General features: G+C 37.6%; 1 long non-coding RNA gene across 1 annotated transcript in view; it reads left to right on the plus strand.

Moving 5' to 3' along the window:
• The window catches only part of LOC110261267, a 213980-nt gene that overhangs the window by 185931 nt on the left and 14977 nt on the right, over positions 1 to 13072 (plus strand). The window lies entirely within an intron of this gene.

Raw genomic sequence — 13072 nt, forward strand, 5'->3', positions numbered from 1 at the left:
TTTTCTACAGCTTCAGTGACATGGGAGCCGAGGAAGTTGGGGTGGGAATTATTCCTTTATAAAGAAGTCAAGATGTAGCACCCAGATTCGGTAACTGACAGCATCCTAAAGAGTGAGCTGATGGGCTCTGGTCACTGGGCAACCTTGGGTCTCTGTTGTTAACAGGTCTTTGTTCATTATCATGGCTTAGTTGGCAGGCTTTTATTGTAAACACGATCTGCCTAGAGGGTATTTTCCAGGCTTACTTTCGTGTATTTTATTTTTCTTCAGTTTCATAAAGGGTTTTATTGTTTGAATAGTCAGAGAAAAACAACAACAGCAGAGAAATAGTGGTCACTGACCACAGAGAAGGACGTGGTCCAGGAGCTGGTGAGCTTGCCCTGTGGTCTGTGCACATAATGGGGGCTCCCAGCAAGAGAGAAGACACACCCCACCCCACCCCCGGTCCCCAGGAAGCTAACCTTCCTCTGGTGCAGCATCTTTACCATGAGCAGGTGTTGTGTCAACCATGAGCAGGTGTTGTGTCAACCATGAGCAAAAGTATGTGTGAAAACTGAACACTGATGTCTCTTCCTCTGATTAGAGGAAATAAGGTAGAAGGATAGTGTTTTTTAAAATATTTGTAAATATATACTCTTATTCATATGATAATTCACATTAATTGTCATCTCATAGTTTCTAATTACATTGGCAATCAGACCTGATTTTTGTTCTGTATCATTGTGGTCCCAGCTTCTCTGAGCTGTATGGTTCTTTCTGATCAGATAGTCACAGGGATATTGTAGATTCATCATAAATATCTACCTAGTAGGTTACGAGGAGATGGAGGATCAGCAGCTATTTAAAAAAAAGTCCAGGTGGTTCCCATTGTGGCGCAGTGGAAACGAATCCGACTAGGAACTGTGAGGTTGCAGGTTCGATCCCTGGCCTCGCTCAGTGGGTTAAGGATCTGGCGTTGCAGATGTGGCTCTGTTCTCACGTTGCTGTAGCTGTGGCACAGGCTGGCAGCTGTAGGGCTGATTCAGTCCCTAGCCTAGGAACCTCCATATGCTGCAGGTGCAGCCCTAAAAAGCAAAAAAATACAAAATAAAAAATGTCCAGAGAGACATCAGTGAGACAGATTATGACCTCAAAGTATGAGAGGGGGTCTCTCATAGCATATATAACGATCAGCATTATAGATGAATTCTTCTACACGTACTTAGGGGCATCCCTGTACCTATTCCTGGTATAACTAGTAATACACCCTGTGGGTTTGAAAATGAGCCATGTCTTATAAAGAAAATTCATAAATGCTTCATAAGCAAGGGGGAAGAAAAGGAAAATGCTTTGTTAACGTTAACATATTCAAATCGATATTGGTACTAAGTGTCCAAATAACTAAAATGTGTCTTGGAAAATGTCTCTAAAAGCAGGCAGTTCTTCCGAGAGTTTAATAAGGATGAGGACCTTTACTGAGCATGCGCTTTGCTGGGCACGTGTTTAGTTGCTTTATATGTATTATATTGTTGACTCTTTTCCTTAACCTTGTCAAATCAGTATTATTGTCATTATTTAAAGGACACTAAAGAGAAGTCAATTCTCATGGTAGCCATTATATATCCTCCACTATCCAACCATTTTCACCCTATGCAGGATTTCATATGTCCTTATGTTATATGTACAATAAGGTAAAATGGTTACATTTTATAATTTCTAAGAATGATCAGATTTTTTTTATCCACTTATCCAGTGGGATTCATTAGTTTTGCTTTCCAACATCATGTTACTACACGGAGCTTCTTTTAGCTCTCAAGGCATACTGTTTCAAAAACTGAGTCGATACAACCAGCAAAATCTCATGATTGTGTGTCAACATCATTAATTAAATGATGAAGTTAACCTGATGTATCTCTTAATACAGAATCTTTAGCAAAACTCATTAATGCTCAATATTGAAAGTACAATCATGAATCCATTCCAACATTGACCATAAAAAGTGATTGTATTTTTTTTTTTACTGCCCCACCCATGGCACATGGAAGTTCCCAGGCCAGGGGTCGAATTGGAGCTGCAGCTACCAGACCTGTGCCACAGCCACAGCCATAGCCACAACCACACCAGATCCAAGCTGCATCTGTGACCTACACCACAGCCTGCAGCAACACCGAATCCTTAACCCACTGAGCAGGGCCAGGGATCAAACCTGCATCCTCACAGACACTAATGCCAGATTCTTAAGCAGCTAAGCCACAATGGGAGCTCTGGTTCTGAATTTTCTTATTTGGATCCATCTTATCTTTGAAGTTTCTTTGAGTTTTAAGGTACATCAGTGTAATGAAATGGACATATCATTTTCTAAGCATCATTGAGCATAGCTGTTGGATATTTAGAAGTGCATTTCTTTTTTTTTTAGAAGTGCATTTCTAAGGAGAAACTTGAAGTATGTGTTTGGGTTTGCTTTTATTATCTGAATACATATCTAAATCACTCTCCTGAGAAGCACATGGAAAATATTTAATAATTTTAGGCTTTACGGAAGTTTTGTGAGTATGAAGTAAATGCCATGTAACACAAGCTAATATAATTTTTATCACCATTCTCCATGAGGGGCAATAAAGTTTATCTAAACTGGTATTGACCTTAAAAATAATAGTTATTTTACCAGCAAAAATGAGTTTATTGTGGAATAGCAGAGAATTGCATTTGGGGACAAGCATGCTGTAGCAAAAACTATAAACAAGTCCAGAAAACAGAGAGGAATGTTATTTTATAGAGAAAAAGGAAGTTGGGAACGGTTGCTTTTTTAATATTTATTAAAAAAATTTTTTTTTTGGAATATAGTTGACTTACAACATTGTATTAGTTTCAGGTGTATAGCCAAGTGAAGCAGTGATACATAATACATGTATCCATTCTTTTTCTAAGGGATGTCTGTGAATGAAAGCCCCCTGGAGAAAAGAGTTCAAGTGATGAAAGTTTCCCATTGGCCCAGTGGCTGGGGTGGGTAGGAGATACAATGTACATCTTTCCTTGTTGGGGCCTATAATTGACAGACTCTTCCTGCAACTGACTGAGCTCAGTGGTACCTTGTCTGAACTCCCCTTTGTGGTCTCCTCACTCCTTTCAGTGAAGCTTCTTCCCTTTACTAAGTTTCACATTGGAGAAGAGTAATTGATAAGGTCTTAAAAGTGATAACTGGCCCCTATTGGGAAACACTGAGTTGCTTTTCTGTCCAATATTAACAATGTAACCTGCACCTTTTCATGACCCAACTCAGCATGTGTTGCCTATAGCAGGTCTTCACTAGAAGACTCAGCAGGATTCCCCCAGACAGTTGTTCTCAGCACATATCCCAAGAAGGAAAGATATACAATAATCATATCAAAATATAGTGCTTAGGGAGTTCCCGTCATGGCTCAGTGGAAACGAATCCGACTAGGAACCATGAAGGTTTGATCCCTGTCCCTGCTCAGTGGGTTAAGGATCCAGTGTTGCCATGAGCTGTGGTGTAAGTTGCTGTGGCTATGGTGTAGGCTGGTGGCTGTAGCTCTGATTCAAACCTCCATATGCTGCGGGTGCAGCCCTAAACAAACAAAAAATATATACATATAGTGCTTAATCAAAAAGGATGATTTGAGGACTAAAATCAATTTTGTGAGTGAGGATTACTTGTTGACACATTATATTGTCATTACATATAATTAGGAGGCTATAAAAGAAATCCAAACTTGAAAGGACAGAAATGTGAAGTTGTGGTGTATAGGAGGCACATTACTTTGAAATTAAAAAAAATAAATTTGACAGGGCAAAACCATGGAGACACAAAAGATAGTTAACAAATTATAAATACATAATTAATGTTCTATTAAGAGTAATCTTTACATCTAAGGAAAAGAAGCAGACAGCTGTAGCATAGCCTGAAATAAACAGATGGCAGGAATAATGGAAGAGACTTTTAGTGCGTTACTCCCCTTTCTCTTATTTCCTATGCCCCTTCCTTAAAATGCACTGATTTGGGGGGAATCACGTGTAATTGAAACTCCTCCTTGGTAATTGTGGAAGAATGAGTCATTATAATAAATTTTCATATGGTTTTTAATCATGTATATAGGAACACTGTTGGATGAGAGGTTTGTAGGAAGACAATAAGGCATCACAAAGTTTTGTTTTTCCCAAATAAGTTTTAGGAGGGAAGTAAATTTAAAAAAAAAAATTGCACAAGTACTATGTCCCAGGGCTGAAATTTAGCTTATTTTTAAGCAACTGTATTACTATTGAATGAAGTTCAGAAATCCAAGCCAAACCTTATTCACAAAGAGCAAGCCTAGCCATTACTTTATAACAGCATTGCTGTCAGAACCTACCTAGAAAAACTCAAGACCATGTATTCATTTGAGAAAAATGCCTGGAGTATTGTTTAGCCTCACTTTTCCCTCCATTCCAAATATGCTGATCTTATGCCTGGAGGCAGGAAACAAACAAACAAACAGAACTTTCATCTACCAATAGATGAACAGTGCTATCCCGCGTCATTCCAGATTGTTTTGATGGGTAAATTGGAAATGCCTTTTAATTCCCTGTAAACCAAGAGAGGAAATGAACCAGAATGAACTACAAAATAAAGAGATAACACCCAGAGCAATAGTCGGATTTCCGTTAGGCAATTTGTCTACTTTTTTTTATGCCAGTTTTAATTTCTTTTTAAAATGGAAGTATGGTTAATTTACAATGTTAGTTTCAAGTGATTCAGCTATGCACACACACATATGTACATATACATACATATGTGTATATATATGCTTTTTCAGGTTCTTTTCTGTTACAGTTATTACAAGATACTGAGTACCGTCCCTTGTGCTGTGCAGTAGGGCCTCGTTGTTTATCTCATGTATAATAGTGTGTGTATATTAATCCCAAATCCTAGTTTACTTTCCCCAACCCAGTATCCCCTTTGGTAACTACAAGTTTGTTTTCTGTGTCTCTCAGTCTATTTCTGTTTTGTAAATAAGTTCATTTGTATCATTTTTAAGTTAAATGGCACATATCAGTGATATTACATGATATGTGTCTTTGTCTGACTTTCTTAGCATGGTAATCTCTAGGTCCGTCCATGTTACTGCACATGGCATTCTTTGATTCTTTTCTATGGGCAATATTCCATTACATATATGTACATCTTTATTCATTCCTCCTTTGGTGGACACTTAGGTTGTTTCCATGTCTTGGCAGTTGATTCTGTGTCTTGGCTATTGTAAACAGTGCTGGCATGAACACTGGGGTGCATGTATCTTTTCAAATTAGAGTTCTCTCTGGATATACATGCCTGGGACTGGGGTTGCTAGGTCATATGGTAACTCTCTCTTTTTAGTTTTTTAAGGAAGCTTCATCCAGTTCTCTGTTATGTTTGATAACCTCTCTAGAAATAGACCAGTTTTTAACAGTGAAGGGTTTTGTCTTTGGGAATTTTGTTCTCAATAGAATTAGTAGTGCTACTCAATGGAACGGTTCCTACTTTATGCATAAAAGGAGATGTAGTGCTTTATTTTTCTAATATCTAAAGAAAAAGACTGTCACAAAGGCTGTTGTCATGCCATGCAGGCCATATGCACAGCAAATACATTGATTGACAGTTTCCCCATGAGCAATGAGTAAATGCTAGTGTACCCCAAACCAATTCACAATGGTATCTCTTTTCCCCTAAATTTAACTAATATTTAGAATTGCAGGCAGAGTAATAACTTTGGTTTCATCTAAAATTATTTAGGGATAAGATTTGTATGTAATATAAAATGACATATGACTAATTCAAATAAAGCTCCAATACCTGTTTATTAATCAACAGACATATTACCTTTATTGATATAAATGTTATGCCAATGGAATTCTTATTCTGAAAGGCATATCAAAATATCCAGTCTATAAAATTACTCCTAGTTTTGGCATTTTCACTCCTTAATATCAATTCCGTTCAGAAATGTTTGCCGAAAAAATTATAGTATAATTATACCTAAGAATTAGTATTTTTTTTCAGTTACCTTGTTAGTAACCATGTCCTAACATTGTGGTATTTTAGGTTTTCAGACACTTAGAGGAAAATCTGCTAGATGTGGCCGAAAAACTGTACCCAAAACTATTTCCTTTCTGAGCACACATATTTTATTCCTCACCAATTTACAAAGATTCCTAGGATTATCATTTTGTACCTTTCCGTAACATCTAACCCCTGTCTCAAAGAATCCCAGTTGTTGCTTTACAAACTCCCATCTTTATGCAAATATTAAACACACAGATCTCGAAGTTAGCTTAAAACCCAAAGCTCTAAAACTTTTCCTGTGGCCATGTCCATGTCTTAGTGGGAACCTCATGATACTGTTTGTATTTCAATTTGGTGAGTCTTTCCATCTCTTTTATTGGTGCACAAGCCCCTGCAGTATATAAAAAGGACCTGTCATTGTAAGAGGCCCTTAATATTGCAGTTGTTACTTAACAGTTACTCTATCAGTGTTCACTGGAGAAAGGCTAAGATTTTCTCTTTAGGTGTTCCCTGATAGCTCAGCGGGTTAAGGTTCTGGCATTGTCCCTGCCGTGACTCCAGTCGCTGCTGTGGGGGAAAAAAAAAAGATTTCCCGTTTAACACTCAGAGTCCTTTGGCTTTACTGAGTCTTATCATGATGAACTCTACCATGTTACTACTAATAGAATTTCCTATAAATATTAAGTAAGATGAAGTCATTGAAATGCATTTATTCAAGCCTCTATTGAGTACATAGCATATGCCTGTCACTGTTTAAGTGCTTGGGATATATGGGTGATTCCTATGATAATATATATTATTAAAGAGCAAGACGATAAAACAGTAGCAAATAAATATATCATGTGGGACATTAGACATTGATAAATATGTGAATAATGAGCAGAGTAAATCTGGATGGGGTGTTTAGGGACAGATTATGGAGTAGGGGATGAACTTGTATTCAAATTCTCAATATTTTGGATCCAGTAGAACTTACCGCAAAGGTGATACTTTCTGGGTGAGAGTAATCCACACACTGGGAAAAGCACTCTATTTTTAGGATCAACTAAAATTATTTCTCTAAATACACGTGATCTTTAGACATCTCCGTTTTCCTTTTTAATGGCTTATGCCTCTTAGAGCGGTTTCTAGGAAGAGCCAGTGCATATCTTCACCCACCTATGAAAAGCCATTTTGATGGCAAGTCTTTCTTATGTGTACATCTAGCGTTTCCAGACCTCCCAGTAACTGTCTCTCCGTTCAGCCTGCTGGATCGTTTCCAATCCTGATTTACTAGCCAAGCGATGTATTTTTTTTTTTCTATTTTTCATTTTGTAGTAGGAATGATGGACACTTTGAAGCCAAGTGGTGTAAAGTGGCTGTTTCATCCACGATGGAGGCCCAGTTAAATTAGGGAATCTGTGAGAGCACATCTTCTCATTATGACAGTGCTGTTAGTGTTTATTTTCCCACAGATATATAACTGTAGTTTATTTTTTTACTGCTTTAAGTTATTTGCAAATAATTAAATCTTTTGCTGTATGTGTTGTAGAATTTCTCCTGCTCTGTTACTTAGTACTTAGTCATTTGACATTGAATGTATGTGTGTATAGAAAACAAACTATACATCAGTTTGGATTTTTAAGTTATTTTGTGTAAGTTTATTGATTTTTCTTCCACAGATGACTTAATACCTTCTCTTAAATTTTATGCGATTAAACAAATCTAAGTTTGTAAACTAAATATGTAGTTTTTCTTTACAGTTTGAAAGGTCCTACTCTGAAACGACTCTGGATAGATATTAAAGAGGAAACAAGTTTGTGCTATGGTGCACTGGGTTAAGAATCCAACTACAGCGGTTCAGGTTGCTGTGGACATGTGTGTTCCATCCCTTAAAGGATCTGGCGTTGCCGCAGCTACGACACAGGTCACACCTGCAGCTTGGATTTGATCCCTGGCCTGGGAACTTCTATAGGTTGTGGGTGTGGCCATAAAAAAGTAAAATTAAATTAAAAAATAAAAACAAAGCCTCAGCTCCACAAAAGTGAAAATAATCTTTTTTTCTTTTTTTTTAGGGCTGCACCCAGGGCATATGGAGATTCCCAGGCTAGGGGTCTAATTGGAGCTGTAGCCTCCGGTCTACACCACAGCTACAGCGATGTGGGATCCAAGCCACGTCTGCGACCTGCGCCACAGCTCATGGCAACACAGGATCCTCAACCCACTGAGCAGTGCCAGGGATCAAACCCACAACCTCATGGTTCCTAGTCAGATTTGTTTCTGCTGTGCCACAATGGGAACTCTGAGAATAATTTTTTTAATTGCAGATTCTCATTTTTTGTTTTGTATCAGTCTATCACAATTCAAGCCTATTGGAAGTAGACTCACACTTTTAAGGACAGATCTTAAAAACTTAGATAAGTATTCTAAAAGGGGAGAAATAGAAATAGTGAAATGCTACAAGAATAAAGGTCAGAATGTGGTGTGTGTGTGTCAGTCAAAGTGGGAGGATTGTGCTGCTGGACCCCAGACGCTTATCTACTAGTAACATGGTACTAAGTCAGCCACAACCTCATTGGTTCTTTGTTTTCCCAGTAATGAAACAGGGACAGTAGGACTATCTGACTGGTTTCCCAGCAATTTTTGGAAGACTCTCTAGAACTTAGAAAAACACTAGAAGGGTTTGTGAAGCCAAAAACCAGCTTTTTTAAAAAAATTTAATTGTATTGGCATATATTTGATTTACAATGTTGTATTAATTTCAGGTGTACCGCATATATTTCCCACATACGTTAAACTATTGATTAGATTTTTCTCTGCTATACAGTAGGTTTTAGTTCACCAAAATAAGCTTTGTATTCAACCCTATCACTAGAATCTCAGGTGATTCTAATGGCTGAAAAACTAAAAACTTCAAAGTGTGACATTTCCTCTTTCCACCCTGTGTCAGCCAACTCCAAGTAAATATTCTGCGAAATGGGCCTGCGTGGATGCATGTGCAAATTGATAGCATTTCCATAAACATCTAGCGGCTATTAAAAATGTTCTAAATCGCACACCTGTGTGATAGAACAGGCTTTCGCTAGTGGCATAATTATTTATAATAAGAAACAGATTGGTTTGCTGGATTCACTGACTTCTAAACTCCGTCTCTACATTTCTGTCATTTCAAGGCTGCCTTGATGAAGATGTAGGAAGGAATTAAGTGTATTCATGTTGGATTAATGGAACGCTGATTTGAATAGAGTGTTAGCCCACGATGTTGAGTATTTCCTTGCTGCTCCTTCACTTTTTCAAAATTCATGTTCCTTGTGGAGTTTAATACATGATTCTTTTATAGCAAAGTACGCGTGTAAAGTGTTTCCAAACCACGCATGTGGCCATTTTATATCCGTTGCAGTGTTTTGAAATGATGGTTTCATTATCTCTTGGCCTGTTTCTTTCAAGAGGGAAATGTGTGTATCGCCATCCTTCTAAGTTTTGGAGGCTTTGGACACTATTGAAAATGAAGTGCTATGCTTGCAAAAAAAAAAAAAAAAAAATTGGTTCTCACAAATGTTGTGCTTGGAGCTTTCCTTCTGAGTTTTTATTCCTTTTTTAAATTCTCACATGGTGTTCTGAAGCAGTTACCATGAATCAGAGGGATGAATTCAGCTTTGCCAATTTGCTAAAAGAAATTACCAGGCATTTTCAGCTCATCTAGAAATATTACCCCAGTTGGGGGTGGGGCTAAACCTTTGCTAGCTGGCCTTACACAAGGAGCAAAAAGAATTGAATCAGTATTATTGCTTTCCAGTGGACAAACGCAAAATTGTGCTATCTCTGAGAGGAACTATATGTAAACTTCTTGGAATATAGCCACCTTTGTATTCATTACTTACTGAGATCTACAAGGTACCTCCATAATGTGCATACAGACACTGCGCTTGAGCATACACCATGTGCCCCATTTAAACTCTTACACTTGAGACGTGGATGGGTGGCATTTCAGTGTTGGCTCTGGGAAACTGAGTACCCTCGGATTCACTTCTTGGAGATCCAGAATTCGTAGAAAATGCTATAGACCATCAGGCCCCATGTCCCCTTTGGATGAAAAGAAATGTGCAGCCTTTCCAAAGTGTTGCCACTGCAATTTCATGGATCACCATGAACAGCAGCCCAAATGATGATTTACGGGGTCTCGTCTGTGGATGGCAGTTTACAAATCACTGCTTACCTGCTGCTTCAAGTCGAAAATGTTATTAATCAGCTTGTAACTAAGAAGAACGTTCGGTGGGTCATCTCTGCCTGACAACATATTCCGCAGTAATTATGGACAGTATCACACCGTCTTTGGCTTAGCCAGAGACTGATGTTTTCCTTAGTGTTATTATGCAGAGTATTTGCTTATTCATGCTTTTCTTATAAGCCATGACACTGCACTTTGGTTCTCAAACCCAAGTATGAGGAGGAAAAGGGCAGGCAGCAGTTACCCAAGACCATTTGGTGCTTTGGCTTCACCTCTGTGAAAGTTCAAGAGACAGTAAACAAGCCACTAGCTCTGTTAGTGTCAGGAATTACTTGTCCATTAGTCTGTATTTTCAATTACCGTGGGTAGTAAGAAACCATCTTTTATGCTATTCTGAAAAAACTTTTAGTTCTGAATGAACATGGAATCTGACTATAATGTTCATATTTAACCTAGGTCCTTGATGTTTAAATTTTCTGGTTTTTTTTATATAAATCAATAAATTCTGCATATTCAGAGAACATCGGTGTAAGCAAATCTAAGAGTTTGCTATCTCTCTTGCTTAATATTTTCACTATTTTAGTAAACATTTTTTTCCATTATGAGGCCCGAATGTCAAATTAAATATGAACAATGTAAAGAATCAGTTTCTCTTTATATGGCAAAAAATTAATGTCTTAGCTAAGACATAGCCATAGAACTAGCCATAAGAACTAGCCATAGATCTAGATATGCATAGGCTTTCATGTACATACCTTCAGGGTAGTAGATGTAGTTGAGTCCTTTTATTTAGCTTGAATTAAACATTTAAGTTTCTCTAGCTGTTAGGTAAACTTTATTTTTATTTTTTATGTCCCCAATACATTATTTTTTTTTTCTACTGTACAGCATGGTGACCCAGTTACACATACATGTATACATTCTTTTTCCTCACATTATCATGCTCCATCATAAGTGACCAGACATAGTTCCCAGTGCTGCACAGCAGGATCTCATTGCTGATCCATTCCAAAAGCAATAGTCTGCATCTATTAACCACAAGCTCCCCATCCATCCCACTCCCTCCCCCTTGGCAACCACAAGTCTGTTCTCTAAGTCCATGCGTTTCTTTTCTGTGGAAAGGTTCATCTGTGCCATATATTAGATTCCAGATATAGGTGATACCATATGGCATTTGTCTTTCTCTTTCTGACTTACTTCACTCAAGATGAGAGTCTCTAGGTCCATCCATGTTGCTGCAAATGGCATTATTTTATTCTTTTGTAAGGCTGAGTACTATTCCATTGTGTATATATACACCACATTTTCCTAATGCAATCATCTGTCAATGGACATTTGGGTTGTTTCCATGTCTTAGTTATTGTGAATAGTGCTGCAGTGAACATGCGGGTGCATGTGTCTTTTTTAAGGAAAGCTTTGTCTGGATATATGCCCAAGCGTGGGATTGCTGGATCATATGGTAGTTTTATGTATTGATTTCTAAGGTACATCCGTACTGTTCTCCATAGTGGTTGTACCACCTTAAATTCCCACCAACAGTGCAAGAGGGTTCTTTTTTCTCCACACCCCCTCGAGCACTTGTTATTTGTGGACTTATTAATGATGGCCATTGTGACTGGTGTGAGGTGGTATCTCATGGTAGTTTTGATTTGCATTTCTCTAATAATCAGCGATGTTCAGCATTTTGTCATGTACTTGTTGGCCATCTGTGTATCTTCCTTGGAGAAATGTCTATTCAGGTCTTTTGCCCATGTTTCAATTGGGTTGTTGGCTTTTTTTGCTGTTGAGTTGTATAAGTTGTTTGTATATTTTAGAGATTATGCCCTTGTCAGTTGCATCATTTGAAATAGGCACAAAAATAAACTCAAAATGGCTTAAAGACTTAAACCTAAGACAAGACACCATTAAACTCCTGGAAGAGAACATAGGCAAAACATTCTCTGACATCAACGTTACAAATGTTTTCTCAGGTCAGTCTCTCAAAGCAACAGAAATAAAAGCAAAAATAAAGCATTGAGACCCAATCAAACTGACAAGCTTTTGCACAGCAAAGGAACCCAAAAAGAAAACAAAAAGATAACTTACAGAATGTTAGCTAAACTTTCAAACTTGCCTTTTTTGTCACAGTTATTCCTCTCTCTAGGGGCTGAAAACGTCAGGACTCTAGGACTCAGAACATGCTCCTTTATTCCTTTCAGTATGTTTTAACTGATTATGATGCAATTATAGATAAGTCTTCTTTTTCCTCTTGAGAGAAGTGGGGAGATGAGAGCAAAAAGACAATTGACATTAAATTGCCAAATTCAAAGCAAAATTTGGAACTTTTTCTACCTGCATAAATAGTATTTTTTGTAACATAAAATTTGAATTCTCTAAGAAAAACTTTTGAAAAACATGTCCTTAAATTATCTGCTTTCAAACCATGAAACATTAATTTTCTTCAAATACATCCAGAGTGCCGTTCACACAAAGCCTTATATTATCTTTAATCATAAAAACACAACCAGGCTTATTGAATATGAATACATTCTGTAGTTTGATGCATTATAAGATGCTGTACTCTGCTTTTTGGGGAAAAAAAATTTCCTTTTCTGTGTAACTTTGGCTTATGATATTCGAAGAGTTCTTTGCTGTCCACGTTGAGTGAACTATGACAAGCTTCACTCCAGTTTTTGCGTCGTCATCTATGAGTTTGTCTTCGGAGAATGTATAGTCAGTGGTGGAGTATCTCTGAAGGAAAAGCAATGTGGGAAGTTTATAACCTTTGTGGCTACTTTGGGCTTTGTTTTTATTTTTCACCATCTATCAGGCAAATTTTTTCAAAGGTTCACTTTTCTAAGGGAAATTAA

Source organism: Sus scrofa, chromosome 6, assembly GCF_000003025.6.
Source record: "Sus scrofa isolate TJ Tabasco breed Duroc chromosome 6, Sscrofa11.1, whole genome shotgun sequence".
NCBI classification, from domain to species: domain Eukaryota; kingdom Metazoa; phylum Chordata; class Mammalia; order Artiodactyla; family Suidae; genus Sus; species Sus scrofa.